Raw genomic sequence first — 6,000 nt, forward strand, 5'->3', positions numbered from 1 at the left:
CTGCCAAATGCTCTGGTCACCTTGAAGATCTGCCTAGAGCTTATTACCACTTCCCAGGGCCCTGCAACTAGGAGTAGCCTGTGCCACCTTCCTCCAGATCCTTGCTGTTGGTGAGAGCCCAACGACCAGGCACTGACTGCTGGCCCTACCCATTGCCTCCTTCCTGAAAACACACTGAGCATCCTGGGAATAACAGCTTGCTCACACCAAAGAAAGAGCAAATATTCAAACTCCCACACCAAAAATAAATAGTAACCCCCCTCCTCCCCAAAATATAAAGGAGTATTCTTGCATAGAAGTAGCCTTACAAGACTAGTTTGGCTTCCCCAAACTCACAGAAAAAGAAAAGTACAAGCAAGATGACGAATCACAGAAACTATTCCCAGTTAAAGGAACAGGAGAATTCACCTAAAGCAGTCAGCAATGAAACAGACCTCTGCAGTCTGATAGACTTTGAGTTCAAAACGGAGATAGTGAAAATACTGAAGGAATTAAGACAGGATATGAACAGTAATGCAGATTCCCTCAGAAAGGAACTAGAAAATATAAGGAGGAGCCAAGAAAAACTAGAAAATTCAGTTGCAGAGATACAAACTGATCTAAAGGCAATAAAGAGCAGAATAAATAATGCAGAGGAATGAATTAGCGACGTGGAAGATAGAATAATGGAAATCATCCAATCAGGACAGTAGACAGAAAACCAAATGAAAAAACATGAAAGCAATACAATTTAGGGATATTTCAAATTATGCTATGAGTAGTGCTTATGTTCAACTTGTGGGCATGTGTGTATATTACTGTTGTGGTATCAACATCATATTTATCCTTTTTTTGGGGCCACGTCCATGGCATGTGAAAGTTCCCTGGCCAGGAAGTGAACCCTTGCCACAGCAGCAACTAAAGCTGATCCTTAACCCTATGTGCCACAAGGTAACTTCCAAGTTGATACTCTCTTTGTCTTTGCTTTTTAGGGCCACACCTGCAGCTCATGGAAGTTCCCAGGCTAGGAGTCAAATTGGAGCTGCAGCTGCTGGCCTACTCCACAGCCACAGCAACCGGGATCAAAACCATGTCTGGCACCTACACCACAGCATCACTGGATCCTTAACCCACTGAGCAAGGCCAAGGATCAAACCCTGTCCTCAAAGATACTAGTCAGGTTCTTTACTGCTGAGCCACAACAGGAACTCCCCAAGTTGATAATCTTTAAAAAATGTATGTTTCGGAGTTCCCGTAGTGGCGCAGTGGTTGGCGAATCCGACTGGGAACCATGAGATTTCAGGTTCGGTCCCTGCCCTTGCTCAGTGGGTTAAGGATCCGGCGTTGCCATGAGCTGTGGTGTAGGTTGCAGACGCGGCTCGGATCCTGCATTGCTGTGGCTGTGGTATAGGCCGGCGGCTACAGCTCCGATTCAACCCCTAGCCTGGGAACCTCCATATGACGCGGGAGCGGCCCAAAGAAATAGCAAAAAAAAAAAGACCAAAAAAAAATGTATGTTTCCCTTAGCTGTATGCACATCTCAACCAATACTGGAACTGTCACTCTATTTTTAGTTTTAACTATTCAGTGTGTATAATACATAATATTGTGATTTTAATTTGCATTTCCCAGGTTGCTAATGATATCAAGCATCTTTTCATGAATCTGTCATTCCTTTATTTTCTTTATTAAAGAACCTACCCAAACCTCTTCATCATTTTCGTATTGAGTTTTCATTTGGGGTATTAATTTGTAGGAGTCATTACACAATCCTTTGTTACATGCGATGCAATCAACCCAGTATTAAAGGTCAAATATCATGTCTGCAACATTTCTATCTCCTTACTCTCAGAGTTTCTTATAAACTTTTAACTACACACATGGAGACAGATGTAGATATACAGACATGCAAAATAGGAACAGTCAGTCCACAACAAGAAAACACCCGAATGATTTATCAAACTTCAATAAGGATGCTCACAGCCAGAGCATTTCTGTCCAGGGCTTACCGGAAGGCGCCACAATCGCCATGTCGGTGAGAAGAGGGCGCTGGGCCGTTTTCCAAAACATAAATGCTTTTCCTTCGGAAGAAAAGATACAAAGATTGCTTTGGTAGACTTTGAAGAGAGGCGCCTAGAGGAAAGAGAAAAGGCCTCGCCTCCACCAGAGACCCAGAGCCACAACCGAGGCCCGCACGGGCGGATTTGGCGGAGGATCTCCGAGGGACCAAGGAGGGAAGCTTCGGCCGCGGGGTACTAGCAGGAGCAGGTGGCGTGACTCAGCCAGTACGAGAGGCCAAAGGGACCGGGGCTGAGCGCCGAAGCCAACGCCAACAGCGGAGAAAACCAAACTCCGCCAGGGAGAGAAGCGCAAAGCCAGAAGTAAACGGGACGGGCAGCACCAGCACCACGATCAGCATAAGGGGCGGAGCCTCGGGCGTGCCAGGATCTGGGTGAGTTGCGGAGGGGATTGGGAAGTATGCGGGCCGCGGTCGTTTGTTCTAGATGCTGGGGGCTGTAGTTGGACCTGAATCCAAATCATGCTTTCCAAATCGATCAGGCTTGGAGGTCGGCGTTCTGCCAGAGGGCTTAGCGGAGCGCAGAAGACCGGTTAGAAGCAGGACGGACGCGAGGGCGGGGTTTTCCTTGTGCACATCCCAGGAGGACGGTATTCGAGCCGGAGTCCTATCCAAAGTTTGGTGTATAGGTGCAGGACCTACCTTCTTTTGTTTGTGGATATCTAGAAGTCCTATCCAAGGCTTGGTGTATAGGTGCAGGACCTACCTTCTTTTATTTGTAGATATCTAGTTGTCCCGGACACCATTTGTCGAAAAGACTATTTCTTCCTTTATTGAATTGTTTTAGCACCCTTGGCAAGCATCACTAGACGGTAAATGTGAGCCCAGATGGTTTGATAGGGGAATTATACCAAATCTTCAAAGTTCAGATAGTCTCATATTCCTTAAGTTGTTTAAGAGCAATGAGAGTAAAGAAAAACTTCCCTAATTCCTTGTTATGAAGCAAGATAACATTTACACAAAACCTGATGGAATATAAAAATGGAAAAGTACAGAGCCATACCACTTATGAGTACTGATTCAAATAGGCTATGTTAAATATTAAATAGAATACAAAACTACAATAAAGTAATAAACCTTGACCAAGTGCGATTTAGGAATTAAAGGTTTGTTCAGTTATTAGGAAATCTATTAAGTAACATACCATATCAATATATCTAAGAAAATCAAATGATTATCTCCATAGATGCTGATGAAGCCTTTGACAAAATTAATTTTTTTAAATCTTTATTAGCATATAGTTGGTTTACATTGTTGTGCCAATTTCTGCTGTATGTCAAAGTGACCCAGTCATACATTCACTTTCACCCATTCATATACATTCACTTTCTCCCATTAACTTCCATCATAGTCTATCCCAAGAGACTTGATATAGTTCCATTTGACAGACTTCAACAGTGTTGTTGCTATAAGCACTCGAGAAAATAGAAATTGATGAATACTTTATTAAGATGATTGTCTATATGTATAGCTATATATCTGCAGGGGGTGTGTGTGTGTGTACGTACTGGTGACATTAGCTAATGCAATTAGATAAGAGAAATTGCAAACATAATCATTGCAAGAGAGGGAGTTCCCGTCGTGGTGCAGTGGTTAACGAATCCAACTAGGAACGATGAGGTTTTGGGTTCGATCCCTGGCCTTGCCCAGTGGGTTAAGATCCGGCGTTGCCATGAGCTGTGGTGTAGGTTGCAGATGCAGCTGTGGCATAGGCTGACAGCTACAGCTCTGATTAGACCCCTAGCCTAGGAATCTCCATATGCTGCGGGAGCAGCCCCAGAAAAGGCAAAAAAACAAAAAAAAAAATTGCAAGAGAAGTAAAACTATCTCCGCATATGATATATTGTACATGGAAGGCTGTAGAAAATCAATGATAAATTTCACATAAACAATGAAAAAATTCAGCCACTTAGCAGGATATGGAGTTGCCATTTAGAAATCAAAAGCCTCCATCTACTAAACCAATAACCATTCAGATGATACAATGGTAGAGAAAAACTGAATTACAATAACAAAAAAAAAATTTGTATTAAACTTAACGAGAAATGTATAAAACCTATGGTTTTTTGAAAGACACAAAATAGACTTGAACGAAAGGAAAAACATCCTTTGTTCTTCAATAAAGTGGCTTAACATCATAAAGATATCAGTTTTTCCCAGGTTACAGAAATGTAACATAATTCTAATAAGAATGCCAACAAGTGTTTTTTTTTTTTTAATGGAATTAGGTAAATTGATGGAGCTATATGAAAGAACAAACATCTGATGATACCCAAGAAAAGCACTGAAAAACAAACGATGATGCCCACTGACATTAAAGCAGGGCACAAAGGTGCTATAATTAAAACTGTGGTATTGGTACTTGAGTAGAAAACAAATGGAATAAGACAGAATATCTCGAAATAGGCCCCAAAACATGTGGAAATTTAGTTCATAAATGTATTTCAGATCACTGGGGCAAAAATGGAGTTTTTAATGAAAAGTGCTAAGACAACAAACTGGTTAGCCATATGAGAGAAGATAAAATTACATTTATGCTATCAGGTAAATAAACTCCAAATGGATCAGAAAAATAAACTAAACGTGTGTGTTTTGGAGAAGGGGGAAGCCATACCACCTAAGTAGGGAATTTAAGTGTTTCCGGGGCTAAGGAAAAAGATATGACCATGAGATGGCAGTAGCACACAGACGCTTTATTTAGGTAGAACTGACAGGTTTATATGTGGGAAAAGTCCCTCATCATATGAGAAGATAACCTAGCTAAAGCATGGTGATGCTACTCCTAAGCAAAGTAGGCAAACTACTCCTAGAAGGTAATTGTGGAGGAGGTTTATGTATCTAGGTGATGTTGCTGAGAAGCCTGGTGGGGAGTCTCTGAGTCAGAAAGCTCTGAAGGGCAGCAAGCAGCACGTTGAGGTCTTTATAGCCCCAGGATTTATCTTCTCCATGACTAGCAGATTTTAGGCATCATTTCTGGGATATGCAAAGCAGATGTGCTCCAAATGGCTGAAAATCCTCTTGTTTGGGCTGTGTTGAATTTGGGGAGTTCCTGTTGTGGCTCAGTGGGTTAAGGATCTGATGTTGTCTATAAGGATGTGGGTTTGATTGCTGGCCAGGCTCAGTGGGTTCAGGCTCTGGCTTGCAGCAACCTGCAGCGTAGGTCCGAGATGCAGCTTAGATCTAGAGTTGCCACAGCTGTGACATCGGCCTCAGCTGCAGCTCTGATTCAACCCCTTGCCCGGGAACTTGATGTGCCGCATGTGCAGCCGTAGAAAGAAAAGAAACAAAAATTGAATTTGGAAATTTTTGAGTTTGGCATTGGTGAGCTACTGTGAATAATGCTGCTGTGAATATTGGTATGCAAATATTTAAGTCCCTGCCCCACTTTTGGATTTATACCCAGAAGTGGAATTGCCGAATTATATGGTATTTCTGTTTCATAATTTGAAGAACTTCCATATTGATTTCCACAGCAGTTGGCATCATTTCAGTATATTAGGAATCATAATAAAAACTAGGTGGATTTATAGATTCAAAGAGGTTTTCAGGGAGTTCCCATCGTGGCTCAGCAGTTAACAAACCCAGCTAGTATCCATGAAGATATGGGTTCAATCCCTGGCCTTACTCAGTGGGTTAAGGATCCAACATTGCCGTGAGCTATGGTGTAGGTCGAAGAAGTGGCTCAGATCCTGAGTTGCTGTGGCTGTGAAGGAGGCCGGCAGCTCTAACTCCTATTCGACCCCTAGCCTGGAAACTTGGATATGCCATGGATAAGGCCCTAAAAAGACCAAAAAGAAGAGGAAGAAGAGGGAGAAGAAGAAAGAGGTTTTCAGATTGGATCTGGGGAGGAGGTGGGATCCAGTTACATATCCTGTTTACAAGAGACCCATCTAAAGTACACCGAAGGTTTAAATGTGAAGGCTGGAGAAATATATAATGGAAAA

The sequence above is a fragment of the Phacochoerus africanus genome, chromosome 4 (assembly GCF_016906955.1).
Source record: "Phacochoerus africanus isolate WHEZ1 chromosome 4, ROS_Pafr_v1, whole genome shotgun sequence".
NCBI classification, from domain to species: domain Eukaryota; kingdom Metazoa; phylum Chordata; class Mammalia; order Artiodactyla; family Suidae; genus Phacochoerus; species Phacochoerus africanus.